This window comes from Pinus tabuliformis, chromosome 5_1 (assembly GCF_031772625.1).
Source record: "Pinus tabuliformis cultivar Carrire ecotype Pingquan chromosome 5_1, CPIR1, whole genome shotgun sequence".
NCBI classification, from domain to species: Eukaryota; Viridiplantae; Streptophyta; class Pinopsida; order Pinales; family Pinaceae; genus Pinus; species Pinus tabuliformis.
This window is the reverse complement of record NC_142305.1, coordinates 721358737-721379415: the sequence shown is the minus strand read 5'-3', so window position 1 is coordinate 721379415 and position 20679 is coordinate 721358737.

Below are 20679 nucleotides of genomic sequence, written 5' to 3'. Positions count from 1 at the left end.
AAATACCCTGAAGAGAAAGTTAGTAACTCCCCAATTCTCAGAGGCCCAAACTGGGCCCTACCCTTTCACATTCACCCAGATGCCTCGAAGAAAGCAATAGGAGCAGCCTTAGGACAAATTGATGAAAAGTTACCTTATGCCATATACTTTATAAGCAAAAATTTGTCAAAAGTAGAGTTAAATTACACAGTGACTGAGAAAGAACTCCTAGCTATTGTGCATTCTTTAAACAAATTCAGACATTATATCACAGGCTATCAAACCTTTGTGCACATTGATCATGCTACAATTAGATATTTAATGAACAAACCAGATGTAAATTCTCACATTATTAGATCGTTGCTTCTATTACAGCAGTTTGATCTGACCATTATTGATAAGCCCGGTAAAGAAAATGTTGTTGTTGACTTTTTGTCTAGAGTAAATTTGCCTACAGGTGAAGAAGGAATGGTGGATGACCAAATGCCAGATGAACATCTGTTTGCTATTTTAGTACTCTCTCCATGGTTTTGTGATATAGCAAACTACTTAGTTTTAGCACAGTTTCCACCACACCTATCCTCAAAAGAGGAGCAAGATAGTAAGGAAAAGCGCCCCTTTCACCTGGATTGGGGGTAATCTCTTCAAACTTGTCCTAGATCAGATCTTCAGAAGATGTGTCAGGGAGGAGGAAGTCTTTGACATTCTCCTGACCTGTCATGACGAGCCTTGTGGAAGTCATTTTGTAGCAAAGAGAGCTGACTTCAAAATATTGCAAGTAGGCTACTATTGGCCCACTCTTCATCAAGATTTGAGGAGATACACCAGCCAATGTGATCGGTGTCAAAGGATCGGGAAACCTACTCCAAAGGATGAGATGGCCATGCAACCTCAAGTGACCTTTGAGCCATTTGAGAAGTGGGGCATGGACTTTGTGGGTCCTATCAACCCTCCTTCAAAACAGAAGCAATATATCATTGTGTGCACTGATTACCTGACAAAGTGGGTAGAAACAAAAGAAATCAAAGCAGCAACAGAGGAAAAAGTAGCTGATTTTTTGAGAGAAAACATATTCTACATGTTCGAATATCCAAGAGAATTGGTCACAGATCAAGGAAGTCAGCTCACTTCCAATTTGATTGAAGACCTGCTCACACATCATAAAATCAAGCACAGGACTTCCACCCTTTACCATCCACAAGCCAATGGGCAGGTGGAAGTCACTAACAAAGCTTTGGAACGAATTTGACCAAGGTAGTGAGCAGCAGCAGAAAAGACTAGGCGGACAGATTAGTTGAGGCCACTTGGGCCTATAACACAACATGGAAGACCACTACAGGGTTTACACCCTATGAACTGGTCTATGGGAAGAAGGATTTGTTGTCAACAGCATTTGAATTCAATACACTAAGGATGGCATCTCAGCTGGACCTAGACCTAAGCCATGCACAGAAGGAAAGGTTACTCCAGCTCAATGGATTGGATGAACAAAGATTGTAGGCCCTTCTCCACACAGAGGTGGTTCAGCTTTAGAGGAAGATATCGCATGAAAAAAGTATCAAGGAGAAGCAATTCCAAGAAGGAGATTGGGCACTGCTCTATGATTCAAGGTATAAAAACTTCAAAGGCAAGTTGAGGACAAGATGGTTGGGACCCTACACTGTGGAAAAATGCAATGACAATGGTTCAATCCTGATCAGAACCATTGATAATGAAGCCATGCTTGTCAATGGACATCAGTTGAAAATTTACAAGAAGCCCCTCTCTAAGCGAGAGTTCATTGAATATTTGAATAAGACAGTGATGGTAGTGGAGAATGTCTTAGCCTCCACTTCACCCACTCACTGTAGGAAAAGAAAAAAAAAAGAAAAAATAAGGACTCAAGTGAAAACCTCCATGAGGCGCTTGAAGTCCCATCATTGGGTTGAAATCCTCTCCTAGGGCGGCCTAGTGATGTCAACAAAAAGAGAAAAGAAAAAAGAGAATAAGATCCCTAGGAAAAAAACTCCCTTGGAGGCGCCCAGGGCAGGCAATTAGGGTGAAAACCTCCTTGAGGCGCCCTAGTTGTTTTCAAAAAAAATGAAAAAAAAAAGAGAAAAAAAAAAAAAAAAAAACTGAATTTTAATGTGTATTGCAGGTTTGCAGGAGGACCACAGAGAGAAAGAGGAGATGCCACAGAGCCCTGACATTCACACCAGCACCTATTTCATCTCCTCCACACTCTTCTCCATCATTTCTAACCTTTCTTCCACCCCACTGTGTTCTTTTCCAGAAACTGTGTGTTCTACAGGAGGCTTTGTGTTTTCTACAAGAGGCTCCTGTAGGAATTACAGAGAACCAGAAATGGTTCCAAAAAGCAATTTGAGGGGCTGGGAAGCTTCATGAAGAACATATAAACCCTCCTACATCTATCAACCCACCTTGCCATCCATTCCACACCTACATCACATCATCATCATCATTTTTTCTTCCTGTCCCAGAAAAACACAAAAAAACAGTTTTTAGTAAAAAGAGAAAAAAAAAACAAAAATAAGAAAGGAAGCAGCACCTCAAATCTCACCTGCAGCTTACCTATTACCTCTCCATCTCCATTAGCATCTCTGGCATCATCCTCATAGCCCCCAGCATAGAAATAAGTTGAAATTTCAAGGGGAGAAGCAGCTACAAGAGCTCCTGTAGGAATTCCTGTAGCAACTAATCCCATTAAAATCAAGCCACAACAGCAAAAGAAGTGCAACCATGAGGATTTAAGGAGACATCTAAAGCTTAGATCTAGCTAGAGAATACCTGTATAAGACAAACAACCACACATCAAAAAGTAGAGAGCATGCAGCAAGGGAAACACAGACATGCAGCAGTAGAAGGAGCCAAAATACCTCGCAGCACATACATTTGACTCACAGGTAAGTGACTAATCCGCTCCTCTGTTTACATTTTTGTAATTGAAAGATATGCATGAGTAATGAGATGGTTGAGGTTGAACAAGGAAAGGGTGGCCAATTAACTTGGCCACCTTCATCTAGTTGACTACACTCATCCGAGGATGTCACCCACACGTACGCTTAGTCAACTTAGAGAAAGATACCAAGGACAGGTAGTGGAGGGTATGTAAACTCCGATGCAATAATGAGAGGTGATTGCAGGAAGGAACCATGATGACAAGGCAGGTGGGGACCAATGGTCCAAATATGGCCAACATACATTTTTGCCAGCTCACCCCCATCACCGGAAATATCTAAAAGAAGTAATAAGTACTCCTCCTCGAGCACTCTCACCACCTTTTCCCTCATTCTCTCCTCGTAAAATTAGCTGCAACAAACTCCTTGTCACCCCATAGCCTCGAAACCATCATTTTCCATTGATCTCACCCATCCTCCTACTCTCGGTGTTGTCTACAGGAGCACTTACAAGTTCTACAAGAGCACCTACAGGCAGTTCTACAAGAGGGGCAGTGAGTTGTTTTTAAGAAGAAAACACGGGTTTTTTGCTCGATTTCTGGCTTGAGGAGGTAGGTTCCATGCATACCCACCTTGATTATCAATATGTGCAAGGAATGATATCATTTTAAGGAGGAATTGAGTCCATAGAAGAAGAGGAATTACATAAAAAAAATTCTGCCTGTTTTTTTGTTTTTTTTAAACACAGTTTTCCTCTGTTTTCTTGTTTCTTCAAAATTCTTGTCTCCATCTCTACATTTGGTGTTCAAAAGGGGTATAAGCATAATGACAGGAGGATTCATGAGGAAGGATCCCACTAATTCAACCAGGCTCCATGAACATCCCCAAGTAGTAACCATATTCACAAAGGCAAATTGGATGACCTTTTTTGAGAAATTCTGAGGGTTTGATGAGGAAATTGCTCAGGAATTTGCCCTTTATTTAGTCCCTCACTCAAGAACCCATGCCATTGTCACTTTTATAGGTCTTTCCATGGAAATAACCCCAGAATTTATCAGTAGGGTTACTACCCTTCCTCTTGGATTACCTTGGAGAAAAGATGAAAAACCAATTGGACAGGCTACCAAGAAAATTTCTTCCAAAACAATGAACATCTTGTAGAGGATAAAAATTGCATTAAAAGGACAAGCATACCCTACCCCTGGGATGAGGTTAGTTACCAAATCATCAAATATATTTCCTATGAGGGGAGGTATAGCATAGTCTATGGCTACCATTTTAGAATCCTTCATGAGTTGAGATATGGCATGGACACTCCAACACCCCAGAAACTCAACATCCCCTATTTCCTCCTACAGTCCCTCATAGACTCCAGCATTAAGTTTAAGGCAGGGAATCTAGATCAGCTGGCTCACCATGGGTTAATCAAAATTTTAGTGGAAGAATCCCTCCATACATTTACACTCCCTATAGCATGGGAAGTCTTCAAAAACATGACAACAGAAGATGACATAAATGCCCTCACCTATGATATCAGTCCTTCTGACAGTGAGGAAGAAAATCAAAAAGGGGGAGAAGGTGAAGCAACTGATGACTCAGCAGGACAAGAAAAGGAGGAGGAATAAACTAATATAGAAGAGGAGAAGGATGAAGAAACAGAATAGGAAGAAATAGAGCAAACAGAGATAGAAAAGGAGGCAGAATGAGGAGAAAAAGAGGCAGCAGAGGCAAAACAAAAAGAAGGGTCCCCTGAGACCCTGGAAGGGGAGGTAGAAGCTACCCTCATAGCCCTGAGCACACCAATTAAGCCAAAAGAAAAGAGAAAAAGGCAGGCCTCCATGTATTTCAAGGCCAGGAAAAGCACAAGGATCAAATCAGGGAAAACCCCATCCATCTTCCACAGTGCCCATTACAATTGAAGATTCACCCACTATCAGAGGGGAAGAATCTCCCTCTAAAACCCCTAACACATATGAAAAAGGGACTCCTAGATCTTCCACTTGCAAGGAAAAATTGCAACTACAGGACCCAAAAACAGTCCTACAGGAGGCACAGACAGTTCTACAGGAGACACTATCAAGGCTACAGGAGACCCAATAGCTTGAGAAAACAATGGAAGAGCAGCCAAAGGGGAAGGAGGAAGCTACAGAGCCATAATAACCTGATCCCCAGCCCAGCCTTGCCTCTTATTACCATCTCCTTGAAGGAGGAAGGATAATTCCACAAACATTTGCAATCCCACTATTCTTTGAATTAGAAAAGCAAAGAATAAGAACACATAGGTGGATGAAAATAGCCAAATCCAAGGGAGTTAAGGATGTTGACCACATGGAGAACAAGCTTAGAGAAATGGGCAGGGAGTTAAGTGCTGTCAGACATAGGGAGGCAATTGCAAGAAGCCAACTCCAAACTGAAAATGAATTGCTAAGAAGGCAGCTAAAGGAGAAGGAAACCCGCTGTCATGTATGGCTGGCTTATCCATGGAGGCACTGTAATGTAGAACACCAGCAAAATCCTATGGATTATACCTCAAGGACCAATGGCTACAGTTTCAAATAAAGATTTTGGCACAAAGAGGCACAATTCCCTTTCAAGATTACAAACAATTTGTGGACCTATGTGACCAAAGCACAATAGAAGATAAGGCAAAAATGGTAGAATTTTACCTGCATAATATGGCCCTCATAGACATGAATGTGTGGGACCCCAATGCTAGGCTAGGGGACCTACAACTAATGGCCATGGCTTCATGGATGAACCATGAGGAGTTAAGGGCAACTAAAGTAAAAAGGTTGATGATCAAAGAGCAGAATGAGCCACTAATGATCAGAGCTGAGCCATCAGATCCCATGGCTCTCATCAGCACACACCAGCTACTTGCAAATAATCCTCAAATTGCCCCTAGATATATAAGTGATCAAGCATAGGCCATTGCACATTTTGAGGACATGGAAAGGTTACTTGGGGATGACTATGTGCATGCATGTATGAGGAGATGGAGCACCTTACCACACAGTCTGAAGATCAGGAAATAGCATTCCCCAATGAGGATGAAGGAGGCACTAAGGAGAGTGCCAATGTACAAGAACTCAATGCAGAGGTTGTAGGTCAATTGGATTTGCCTCAAACTGAGTCCACCACTGTTGCTAGGCATGCTAGAAGGGAGAACCAAAGAAGAAGAGAAGAGGCTTGGGGAAGAGACAGACATAAAAGCAGGCTTCTATGACAAGGAAGAGGAAACAACATCAGAAGCTTGGGATGCTAGAGAGGCCACCAGGGCCATCAAAGATGAGGAGATGGACTAAGTTGCTCAGAGGATGAGCAACACCTTCAGTAGGGGGTGATGATGAGCCCCATAAATGGGTAATTATATGGGCTCATTTTGCCTCCTAACATAGTTAAATCAACCATTATCTTAGCTTATTGCATATTTTTCGATTATATTTATGCTTATGGAGTGAGTTGAGTTAGTTATGATGCCATGAGGTCTAATATGTGTTTAATGCAGATTTTTGTTGAATTTTGAAGACAAAGTCAAAGATTCAATGGACAATTGGTAGCAATAATTCGACGTGAACAAAGGAGAGGATTTATAGGAGGGAATCCTCCTCATTTATTACTCCCCACTTCGAATTCCCCTTTATGCAGCTTGGAGTACAAACAACCAAATCAATGCACTAGGAGGCAGTCGAGCAAGTGGAGGGTAACTTATGTTTATCTCGAGTTTTGGAAGCCAAGCCCCCCTTATTTTAAGGAAGTTGTTGGGAGCTTCAGTTGTATAAGTAGAGAGGCCTAGGGCCTCACTAGGGTTGAATTTTTTTCGGATTTTTGTTGTACTTTTTCTATTGTAAAACTCTGCTCAGCTTCGAGCTTACTTTTGTGGATAGTTTCATGTAATCCTATTACTATTTTGATAATAAAGATGAGATCCTTTTTGAGCTAGAGTTGAGTTACTTTAGAGGGCTAAAGATCTTGGGTTAGGGCCCAATCCAAGTAGCCAAGCTCCTCTTGTTTGTATTTATATGCTTTGTTTTAATTTATGGATTAGTTGCTGTTAGATAAATTTATTTCTTGGTTAATAATAGGTTGTTTTTTATGGTTTAGTAGTTTTCTTTCATTTGTGTTTTCAATAGCAGGTTAAGCAGTGATAGAAACAAGATTCAAAAGGCTAGCAATAGTGCCATAGCCTCTCTTCCTCCCTTTGGGACAATGATCTGAGGCAAAGACCCTCTTGCTGCCCCAAAAACACAGATTTTCCTCATTTATAGGACTTCTAGTGTTTGCATCTTTCTAGTTGGTTCATATTCTAGTTTACTTTGCTTTTTTGCTTCCTCGTTATGCTCATTTCCTTAATTGCAACAGTCTTCTTTCATTCTTTTCTTTCATGCAATGGTTATCAGCATTTCCTTTCATAGATCATAGTTTATTTTAATGCAAAAACTCTGTTTTTTTTATGTACTCATTTCCTTGATTGCTTGATCTCATTGGTTGACTGTCAATTCTTTTGCAATTGATCTCTTCTCACAGCAGGTCAGCCTATCAGCCATCACATTCTCTCCCTGATCCACGCCCTATAGGTCGCCCAAAGTTCACCTCAAATCTGCCTTAGTTTTCTGCATTTTTCCATAGGATTTCTTCCTCTCTCCCAATCATCTTTCCCTCTCCTAGTGATCCTTGGTGGACCCTAGGCACCCTAACACATCATCCCAACCTTCATCTACCTTTTCCACCCACTCTCACACCTTCAAAACCTTCAAAATTGCTCTCGACATCCTCCTGTAGACCTCCTGTAGACCTCTTGTAGATCCCCTGTGTCCTTCTGTAGATTTTCCTGTAAGCTTTCTTTTGAAGGCCGAGTGTGGGAAAAGCCTCTAGAAGGCCAACCGAGACCTCCTAGGCCCCATCTACACCATCCTACATCTCCTCAAACCCCAAATTTTCCCCTCAACACCACCTATTCGCTTCCACCTTCACACACAATAAAATACATGCATGTCAATTTCACATAAAAATCCAAAAAGATGTTTTTTGCTCATTTACTTCTAGAAGTAGTTTGAGTAGATGTTGTTTACTTCCTTGAGTAGGTAATGGCATTCATTTCATGGTTTTCATAGTACTTTCTGCAAAAGTAGGATTAGTTGGTTAAGTAGGGTTCACTAGGTTTACTTTACATTTCAGTCTTTTTCCTTTTTGCAATTAGAGTAGCTTTTGTACAGTAAGCTTTCCTTTCTTTCATCACATATAGAGATTCTCTAGAATCCATAGAAGTTGGCTTGAGCTCCTAATGATCTTGCGTCAGCTGACCAAGTGACAGCCTGCAGTAAGAACTAGTACTTGTGCATACAGCACTGTCACTTCCAAGTTTGTTATGAACTACCGGGTTGATAAGAGTAAAGTAGGCAGCCCAGGAGTTGCAGCATTATTGCTGCAACACTAGTGCTCACCAAAAAACTGAGTCCAAAAAGGTACATGAGTATGATGCTAGAACCCATAAAAGAGGTGTTGGAATCACATGACATTCCAGGAGTTTTTCTCAACAACATTATCACTCAATAAGGAGGTCAAGCAAAAGGGCATACACTACCTCAGAATCAAGTAACAACCCAAGTATATCACTAAATAGAAAGTCAAAGAAAATATTTGTCAGGGATTTATAGGGGGAGCTATGGAAAATAAAACCTCCCACATTCAACGGGGAGTATAAGAAAGGATAAGTTGAGGCTTGGTTTTTAGAGAAGAGGAAATATTGCAGGTTCACAATTATTTCTCAAATCTGGAAGCCAGAATTGCCATTTATCACTTGAAGGGAAAGGCTAATTTATGGTGGGAACAACTCAAGGAGTTGAAACACTTGAATGAAATGAAAATTACATGGATGAATTCAAGGAATAATTCTAAAGTAAATATTTGTTAGAATGTTGTTATGAGAGAAATATGCAAGAATTCATTGAACTTAAGTTGAGGAACATGAGCATGGAAGAGTATGGTCGAAAGTTTACTATGTTCTTGAGGTATATGAATTCCATTAAAGATGAATAAGTTAAAATTCAGAGATATGTCAATTGGTTACCATATTTTTATGGTTACATGCTTAAATTTGATTAACCCAAAACCCTAGATGTAGCCATGGGAAAGGAAAAACAATTGTATGAACAAAACAAGAACAAATAAATCCTTCAAAGGAATTTGGATTGCAAGAGGAGATATTTTATGGAATAGGGGAATAAAGGGTTTAAACCCTCACCTTTCAAGAATGTTTCACAAGTAAAAAAATAGGCATCACCAACTTTTAATGAGCCAAGAGGGGGTGATTTTCATACAAGAAACCTTAGTTCCAACCCATTAAATGTTAGGGTATGAAAGATACCATAGATATAGGTATTTTCTTCACAAAACTAGAAATTTGAGGGTTGTACATAACTTGCAGGAAATAGACACAGTGGAAGATATAGGCAAGATTGTGCTTAGAATTTATACAACGCTAGATAACAAGCAGGATGAGCACCAGGTGCACATGATTGAAATTGAAGGTAAGCTAAAAATAAGTCTATTGTTACTTTAGTTATCTCTAAATCTATTCATAGTTACATGGATCATAAATTGGTTGAGAAATTTAATTTAAATAAAACTAAGCATTGCATAGCATTGTTGGTACAATTAACTATAGGTATAAAGAGGAAAATCATAGAGATGGTGAAGGAAAGTTCCATCAGCATGAATGGGTTGAACACAACAGTAGAATTAAATGTTATTTCATTGGGTTCTCATGATTTCCTTATTGGCATGGACTGACTCGAAGATCACCATGCAATTTTGTAATGTTACAAAAAAATGTTTTATTTTTCTTGATGATGAGGGACAACATAGGAAAGTCTAGTGGATACCGATGCTAATATCCATCAAGGGAATATCAACTATGAGGCTAAAGAAAAATTTTAGAAATGGTTAGCAAATCTTTGAATCTCACTTAGAAAAAAAAATATTGATCAGCAATCAAATTTATAAAATTACCTAGTATTAAAACAATTTGCAGATGAATGTGTTGAGATTACAGGATTACCTCCAAGGAGAGATATAGATTTTTCCATTGATTCGATACCTGGATCTTTTTTGGTATCTAAAGAACCTTATAGAATGAGTACTCCAAAACTCAAGGAGTTGGAGATGTAGCTAGAGAAGCTATTAAAGAAGGGATGCATATGCCCCAATGTATCACCATGGGGTGCTCAGATTCTTTTTTTCAAAAAGAAAGATGGAACATTATGGATGTCTGTATATTTCTGATAATTTAATAAATTTACAATTAAAAATAAATACCCATTTCAGAGGATAGATGATTTATTTCACCGACTCCGACGGGATAAATTATTTTCCAAAATTAACTTAAGGTCAGGGTATCACTAGTTTCATATTAAAGAGGAGGATATCTACAAAACTGGTTTTCAAAACCATTATGGGCATTATGAGTTCCTAGAGATATTTTAGATACTTCCTTCTCATCTGAAGATCCTTATCATAGATGGAACCATACAATGAAAATAAGAATATATTATTTAGGGAATGAATTTTTGGATCGAGTGAAATCTCTAAGTGATGGATCTCCCACTGGAAATGTTATAGAAAGGAAATTGAAATTCTCCAATTCTTAGGGAGATTCTTTTACTGAAATGTATGATCCATTCCTTAATGGGGCATTCTGTAGAACAATAAACCAATTTGAGTACCCCCAAATGCTAAACAATTTTATCATTTTAAATCTTTTGGATTTTATATAGGTATATATGAAAAATTGTAAAGAGGGATTCACGAATGATCAATTTGGATATGGGTACCATATATTTGATTATTGGAAGGAATTGGAACATGAAAGAATTTGACGAACCTAGGAACCCTTATCTACGGATATTGTTTGTTCATTTGTTCTGATCACTAAATCATCAAAAAGAGGAAAATTTGAACCTATTTAAAAATGGATTTATCTATTAGCAGAATGAATAACTCAAAATCAAGAAAAGAAGATCTTTGAAGGGTATTTTTCAAATAAATATTCTTCTTTTGGTAACTTTATTTATACAAAATATTTGTTGGAAATTTCATCTAATCAAATCCAAGAAATATATACAAAATATGTTGATTCATTAATACATTTCCTGTCACTGGAAATAGCCTATCAAGTATCCTATATAGATCTTGTACTATAAATAGCTTCATGTAATGAATGGATTTACATAAACTATTTAATGAATATTTAACCCCGAAATGATGGTAGAAATGTCGCACCCATAGGTACCATAAAATGGGAGTTGATTCTTAATCTTTTTACTATGAAACAAAAGGTTACTCGAAACATATTTTCCTTTTCAATTCTTTGGCGCAACATGAGTGGAAAATACTATGAAATTTTCATGGGAATGTATATACGGATGATTGAATACAAACAAAATATTTTCTTACCATTTATAGAGAAATACTATTAAATGAACCTCTCCAAATTAGAAAAATTCATAAACATGTGCTTCGATGGTAATCTAGTTTGATGATGGGTGAATATGATGATGTAGACACAACTATAATAATAATGAATAGGGCTCATTTAAGAAATGTGAGAAGCTCAATGACCTTTTATATTGGGCAAAGATAAGTTAGTTATGAAATGTTATTTTTGAGAGTCAGATTATCATTGGAAGTTAATCAAGGGATCCATACGTGCTCAAAGATGGAAAATTATGATATGGAAGAGGATATAATTGAATGTAAATTCCCTTTTCTTTTTTATAAGAATGGAAATACTTTCTTATCCTAAAGATTATTATGACACATCTGATTTCGATAGAGTGAATCAGGAAAAAATCCTAAAACAATTAGGGACAAAATCTAGAGAGACAAAGACTCAGAGCTAGTCCCCCACAATCCAACATTTGTTGAGTCCTTATGTTTATTGTAGCCAAAATTGAACCATTTAGAAGTGGTTCCTTTTGGATTATCCAATGCACTGAGCTATTTTATTTGTTTGATGGATGAAATCTTCAAAAATTATCTGGATAAATTTATCACTGTATTCCTGGATGACATACTGATATATTCCAAATCTGAAAAAGAACATGAAAAACATTTGAGGTTGGTTCTACAAGTTCTCAAGGATCATAAACTATGTGCTAAGTTGAGTAAATACTCATTTTACTAGAGAAAATTACATTACTTGGGTCATATTATTTCTGGGGATGGAAGTGGATCCTAAAAAAATGAATTCCATCCAAGAATGGCCAACACCTAAGAATGTAACAAAGGTGAACTTTTTATGGGCCTCGTTGGTTATTACAAAAGATTTATTGAAGAATTTTCTAGGATATCCCATCCTATCACTTCATTGCAGAAAAAATGTTTAAAATTCAAGTTGAATCCGGAGTGTGAAGAAGTCATTCAAAATTTAAAGGCTTTGTTATCAGTGCTCTAATATTAAAAATTGTAGATCCAAATGAAGATTTTCTTGTATGCATGGATGCATGTAAGGAAGTTCTGGGAGGAGCGCTCATGCAGAATGGGCATGCGGTATGCTAAGAGTTTAGAAAAGTATAACACGAAAGGAATTATCCTTCCGATGATTTGGAGTTATCTGTTATAATTCATGCTCTTAAAATTCGAAGACATTACCTCATGGGAAGGAGGTTTGAGTTCCAAACTGATCATTATGGATTACGAAAATTATTTGAGCAGCCAAATTTAAATGCTCACCAAATTAGATGGGTGGAATTGCTAGATAAATATGATTTTGTGATTAAACATATTAAGGGGGAAGAAATATAGTTGATGCACTCAGCTGAAGGGTGCATATTATGCATGCTACAATAGTAAGCATTTTCAGGGTTGATTTAATGAATAGAATTGTAGAAGCTAGGAATCTAGACCAATTGTAGGTTGAGATAAAAGGTAACCTACAACAAGAGGTTGTGCAACCAAAATTAAAATCTTATGAGATGGGACAAGATGGCATTCTTCTCCATAAGGATTGAGTTTATGTGCGAGATATACAAGAATTAAAAGAAGTAATTTTAAATGAATTTCATAGAGTGCCTTATGTTGGGCACCCAAGTTACCATAAAACTATTACAACCATTAGAAAGAAATATTTTTGGTGAGGCTTGAAGAAGTTAGTTCCTAATTATAAATATAGATGCCTAGAGTGTCAGAGGGTTGAGTTTGAGCATAAGAACCCAACTGGCTTGTTACAGTCAATACCCATTCCTGAGTGGAAATGAGATGTGGTATCAATTGATTTTATTACCAATCTACCCAGAACAACAAAGGGAAACAATCTATAAAGGTGGTGGTGGATAAACTCACCAAATCTACCCATTTTCTTTCGTTAAATTAAGTGCATAAGGAAGTTAACATAGCTGAGATTTATATGTGGGAGATTGCTAGGCTACATGGAGTTCCTAACGCAATTATTTCAAATAGAGATCCAAAGTTAACATCCAATTTTTGGATGGGGTTATTTAAAGGAATGGTCACTAATTTGAATTTTAGGAGAACATACCAACCATATTTTGACGGGATGATAGAGTGAGTTAATCAGGTGATCAAGGATATGCAACAGATGTGTGTGATGGATAAGCCAGTGAAATTCGAATACTACCTACATATGGTAGAGTTTGTGTATAACAACAGGTATCATGCATCATTGAAGATGAGTCCATTTGAAGCCTTGTATGGCGGGAGGTGTAATATTCCCATGAATTAGAGTAATCTGGTTAACAGGATTATCGTTGGTTCAAAATTGCTCAAAGATATGGAAGAGCGGGTGGTGAAAATTAAGCAAAATTTGAAAGTTGCTCAAGACAAGTAGAAAAGTTAACTGACAAAAATAGAATTAACAAAGAATTTAAAATCAAGGACCATGTCTTCTTAAAAGTAAAGGAAAAGAAGAGATCAGTGAGATTGGGAAGTTGTGCCAAGCTGACAATGAGTTATTGTGGGTCATTCAAGATCCTAGAGCGGATAAACCCAATTGCATAAAGGCTTACATTGCCTACATATATGCATGTTCATGATGTGTTTCATGTTTCTTTGCTTAAAAAGTATGTTCCCGGTACTAATCATGTAATTGATTGGCATATGATTCAGGTGGAGCCTAAGGGAGATTTCCATGTCCAACTGGTGCGGATTTTGGATAGGAAGTTCAAAGTGCTCCGAAATCAAGCCATAATTATGGTGAAGGTGCATTGCACCATGTTCATTCTTGAGGATGCTACCTAGGAGCAAGAAGAGGTGATGAGGGAATAGTACCCTCATATTTTTCTAGAGCAAATTGTATATATGATTTATTCAAGACATTGCATAAATAAAGGGGGGATGAATGCAATACCCCTACCTAACCCTGATGAGGTCAATATATGTACATATGATATTTAGGCTAATGAGTCAGAAACATGTGATTAATAGGCTAGTGAGATAAGGTTTATTTTTGCAGCCTCCATTCCCATGTAAATATGTTTATATATTTTTGGGGATAGCGTGCTTGGGAATAAAGGCACTAAGGCCCACATAGCTTTAGAGGGTTCCACATGGAAAGATAGAGCCATGCATATATAAAGTAAGTGTTTTGCCTATGAATGCATCTTATTTAGCAACTTATTCAGTGATCAGTTACGGATAGATTTGGGTGAGCAATGGTGGCTATGGATTATGGCGTGGAGAGTGGAAATAGTGGATTCACAACAACAGCCATGGAATTCTGACAAAACTCTGTTTTAGTGACTAGATGGTGATCCTTATGCTTGGACTTTGTAATTGACTGGGATTTTTTTTATGTTTGGACTAGAAGGGTGCCTGGAAAAATCGAAGAGCAGTATGAGCTCCTAGAATATACAAGGTTGAGACCATCCCTAGTTGGCTATAAGGTATCCTGGAAGGTGAGCACCATCGAGGGACTTTTGGGTGCAGAGAAGGGATGCTCCACTTGGGTGTAGGTCGGAGGGAGCATGGATAATGGTTGGAGAATAGGGATGTTAGGGTTGGTACCTTGTCCAAAGTATGTGGTTTAATACTTGGTGTATAGACTATTTCCCACGGGGTTGAATCCCTAGCTAAGGGGTGACCCACAATTGATAGTTTATGAAATGTGTGGTCTATGGTTGGGTGGAATGTGGAAGGCCTATTGCCATTTGTTTTTTTTTTTTTATAGATAAGTTTCCATGTGTAGTGAATTATATTTATGTGCCATGTGTAGTGAATTATTAATGTAGTTATGCATTGTATAATTTAATGAATTAATGTCAGGTATGGGTACATACCATGGTAGCTCTGGTGCAAATAATTAGAGGCAAACAAGTGTATTGAATGGAAACAAAAGTCCAATTGTGGACTATTTTGGTCACATGAGCTCCAAATATGAGTCAGGGTTCAAAAATCATACGAGGGTTTTATGCTACCGTTGGCTAAATTGCAGTACCCAAGGGTGGTTGTTCGTAGTGTTGCCTAGATTGGGGTTGGGGACATTACAATGATAATATATAGAACATGATTATTGATTTTACTAAAATAGGGCTTATTAACTCTTCCTTCACTTTATATATTTTATTGGTAAAAATGATATTAAAATAAACATAAAATTAAAGTTAATTGTAAAAAATAATTACTAATTATGTGAAAATTAATAGTTTTTGCAAAAGAAAGAAAGCAAATAAAATATATGACATCAGTTGCTTGCTCTGGCTCCTTTATCAAAGCTCTGGCCCATTTTCTTGATTGAAAGGGGATAAATTATTCACTCCCTTATTTTTAATTTCATTAATACTATGTAGATTGCCAATGCTTTCTGAACTTAACAATGTGGTTGCAATAAACATGAGCAGAAGGTTCTAGATATGTTATAACCATTCTTGTTGGAAATAAGAAAGATCTCTTAAGTAGTGCTTGTAGATTGATTTTCAATGTTATTTTAATATTTTTAATACTTCTAACTTAAGCATATTTCTATATTGATGAAATTGAGTTAGGAAAATAGCTTCTTCAAAATTAATTACAAAATGAAATATTGTAGTCTAAAAAAATTATTCAAGCTAAAGGTAATGATAAAGTTATTGATTGGTGGAGTGTTGTAATTCTTTTTTGTGAGATTCTCACTGGACGGGTAAGAAACTATACATATGCATAATTCCAGGTGTCAATGCATTGGTTAATTCACATATAAGCACGAGATGGCAGGATTGGGAGGGATTTTTGTCAATACTAAAGGAATAATCATGGATAAATTTTCATGGGGTCTGGGTTCCAAGTCAAATAATCAAGCAGAAATGTACATGTTATATATGGGGTTAATATTAGCTCGAAAAAGAGGGATCAATGATATTACTATTCCGAGCGATTCTTTCCTAGTCATTTGCCTTGTGAGATCGAATAACCCTTTAAAGGATAATATGATATACCTTTTATTTCATTGAATAAAAGAAACTCTAGTCTCCTTCTCTAAGTCCTCATCATTTCACATTCTTTGTACCCTCAAATCTGATGTTGACATGCTAGCGAACAAAGCCTACCTACTAAGAGAAGGCCAATTAGAAATAAATGGAATTAAGGATCAATTTTGTATTTCCTAATTGGTGTTATGATGAGTCTCATCCTTCCCTTATCTATTTTGGCCTATATATTTCCTTTGGCACCCATTTTTATGTTTGTCTCTTTCCTCGGTAGTATCCTCTCTCTCAATTTTCTTTACCTCCCCACTTCCAAGAACCCTTAAGTTCTAAATATTTCATATCCCCAATTCAACCTTTCCATAACTACACATGTGGTTAGCTTCCAGCTTAGATCTAAGTGGTCATCATTTTGCAAGCTTCCTCTAATGGTCTGTCATAAGTTTATCATGGCAAACCCAAATTATCTATATCATGAAGCAGTAAAAAATATTTTGTCTCTCTCTCACATGACACAGGGAAATCAAGTTTCAGGATTTAATAACAATCCCTGAAGTTGGTTATGCAAGCATGTTGCATTTATTCGTTCTTATGAAGATTAGAATTTCAACTATGATTATCATTGAGGTAAATTCCTACTCAAGAGGACAAGAGATGATTATCAACCCTTGGGACTCTAAATTGCATCATTCAAAACTAGTTACTCGGGTGGGAAGTAATGTGAGAATGGCAATTAAATTCATGAAGGCACTCACTGAGAAGGGTTTTCCTGGTGTTATCCTCCATAGTATCCCATGGTTGAAAGGAGATTAATGGAGGTAATCTCAAACCACTTAGGGTTTAGCAACTAGCCCTGCTAAATCAGAGAGGGCTTTCTCTATAAAGATCACAACCAAATATGACTGGAGTGGGAAATCAATATTAGGCTAGATATGTTCAACTCTATGGTTTTGAAATTTATGGTTTTGCTAGATCAGGAGTGAAAATCAAGGAACTAGTTCAAAAGATCAAAGGTTTCAGTTGCAAGAGATATAAAGGAGCAGGGTAGGTATGCCTTTGTGATACTTTGGGATTTTGTCGATGTAGTGTAGGGTGGAAAAGAAAAGATTCAAAATGAGCATGGAAAGCATGAATTCATTTATCAGAAGATAGGTAACATAAACATGAAATTCCTAACAAAACAAAGCTTAAACTTAAGAATTATGTTTAAAATATCTTAGAAAAATCACTAAAAATCATATATATGGAAAGAAGATGAAATTATTATTCATATAAAACTATAACAGAGAGAAAACATTATCACAAACTCACAACACAAGAATTCTTGAATAATAGCTGCAACTATCCTTTGATTTCCTATAAAAAAGATAATTGAATACAAGCTCCAAGAGTTCTACTCACTGATGTCCAACCCTCTCTATCACTGAAAACTAGATACATATAGACCAAAAAACCATCTTCTCCTCTCTCAGGGGTCGAATTCCTTAGTATATAATCAATTTACATAAATTCCTCCAACCAATCCTAATGATTAGTGAGGTTAAAAGAAATTCCCAAATTGGCCTTAAACTAATTCATTTGACCATAAACACTATTACAAGCATGAATCTAGTCATTTCTTACCCTAACAAACATAGTTACATCTCAATACACATTTATCGCATCAAACATGAGTAATTACATCAAGTAAACTCAAAATTGGCTGAGAAAAATGGAAAAAATTGATTTTCAGACAAAAACGTAGCGAATCTGTAGAAAATGTAGTGAATCTGCAGAAAATGTAGCGTGCCTGCAGAAAACGTAGCGTGCAACTTGCAAGAGGCTTTTGGAGGGGTTCATGTGCTCCAAATCAGGATTTGTAAAATGATGGAGAAATTTGTGTGTGTCTACTAGACCATATAACCCTCATGCACTGAAAAATACTACTCTTAGAACTCCAAAATTCAATTCTCCCACAGCTACTCCAAAAACATAGTGTGCCTCTAAAAAACATGGCAGAAAAGGTGTTTTTTTGGTAATTTTTTTACTTCTTGACTTGCCAGAATGTGCTGAAGTGGAACTCTGGTTGCATAATTTTGATGTGTAGGTCAAAATTAATCTAGAAATTTAAACCTTTTTTCAAATGGAGGCCCCCAAAAAAAACATAGTGTGGGGCACGCTAGCTTTTTGGACAAAAAACTGTGTAAAATCTCTAGGTTTTCTGCAAAAATATGCCTCAAATATGGAGAAATATCTCTCTAACCATGAATATTTTTGCAACACTGGGATATTTTTTGTAGATAAGGATTTTTTGAAGAAACACCTCTCTCGGTTTCTGAAAATTAATTTTAATCTGGTTTGCATCTGTGCCACAAAATCATGACTAAAACATGAAATAAACTTGGAAAAAATTGATTTTTTGAAAATTGTCTCCAAGAAATTTCATATCTCCCAATATATGATACCTGTGTAAAAACTAAAGGAGGTTTTTGTTCCTTGGTCTATTATTGAAAAAAACCTCTTTTAATTTTTTCAAGTTCATCTTCCTTAATTCCGAAACTAATTTTGAAATAAGATTGTCCTTATGTGTGGAAAATGACCTCAAAACCCTAAAAATTATGCCAATCACCTCTGTTGATATGATGAATTCTATCCTTGATATTGTGGCTTTTCCTCTTTTCAATTTAGTGGTAAAGAGGCTTGTCAACTTGGCATTTTATCCTACTTGTTGAATTTGATCACAAAACCCTAAACAACCCACCTTTTGGAAACATTGTCTAGAAAATGTTGAAGACCTCAATTCTCTGGTGTCAAGTGGCTTAAACCTTGACACCTAGCCTCCTTTATTGTATGCCTTATTTTCTCCCTCCATTTTTTACAATTGCAAAGAAAAACCCTAGTGCAAGAGATGGGAAAAACTGAGCTTTTAGAAGGAGGACAGGATTGGGATTAGTATATTTAGGTGAGGGAATGAAGGGGTTGGGGAAGAGATATGTGGGAAAAAAAAAATTGGGAGGTAAGGATATGTGTTAGGAAGTTTAGGGATGTGGAAAATGGTGAAAATAGTGAAGGGATTTCTATAGGGAATTTAAACACAGTCCTAACCCTAAAGCTGCCACAAACGCAGCATAGAAGCTAGGGTTAGGTCTAGGGGTTAGGGAAATGAGGGAAGAAGGGTAAGAAAGGTTGTGAGAAGTGTATTTGGGTGTGGTGAAGGGTAGAATATGTAGGGAACTAGGTATATTTTCTTACAACTGAAACTATGGAGCTCACTCACCAAAAACGTAGCATGGCGACTGTGGGAGGGTTTCTCCACTGAAAAGATGAAATAAATACTGATAGGAAGTGGAAAGAGCTTTAACTTACTTGTAAGTAGGTTGATGGAACCTTCATTTTCCACAAAAAACCTCTGGAGATGTATTCTTTGCCTCTAGAAGTGAAAACATAGTGAAGGGTAAAAAACGTAGCGTAGTTGGCCGAAAATGCAACGTGGAGCTTTGGAGGGGATGCCAATCACCTTTTGAGAGTGTCCTTCGATGCTTGTTGTGTTAATATGGCCTTTGACAATGAATTAGTGCCCAATGCTAATGGAATGGGTGAAATAAATGCTTGTATGGTCTTTATAAGAGTAAAATTCACCTTTTGTATAAGTCATGGCATGACATCATCCTCCATTTTGAAACCAAAGTGATGTGTTTTGCCGTAATAATATTATAAGCTGAAGTAGTACCTTTACCTTTATTTCATATGCCTCCTAAGATGCTAACTCCCTTATGTCTGGACTCAAGACCACAAACATGGCCTTTTTTAAACTTAAAGCTGACATAATGATGACGATAACAATTGATGACCTAGACCAAGACCTATAGGATTATTTGACTGATCCATGACCTGTAACACTTGAAAAGGACATGACCATGATGAATAATGATAACCATGAATTCTAAAGGAGTAGCACTAACCTAGACACACCAACCAATGATCAACGTTTTTATTTGAAGACCTACTGAAACCATAAAAAAAATTGGCCTAGGACCCTAACAAAACTTTGAAAGAGCACATTTGATCACTGGTGACTAGAAGTACTGACAGAAACTAACATTTGCTCCAGTTGGGGATGGTAGCTAATTGAGGAGGTGTCAAGAACATGGTAGACCAAGTAGCTTGATCCATTGGGCATGGAGTCAAAAACAATAAGACCAAACTCAAAACTGAAAATTGACTGACAAACTAAACTGACTTAACTCTAAAACTGACTACTAACTGAACTTACTTATGGCAGCAGAACCATCGAGATCTTAGGGCCTTCACCTCGGGCTTCAAATCCTGATGATAACCACCCACTTGCTGAAGATATATATACAATCATGTGAAATGATCCCTCCAATGTAACCAATCTAGCAAATGGA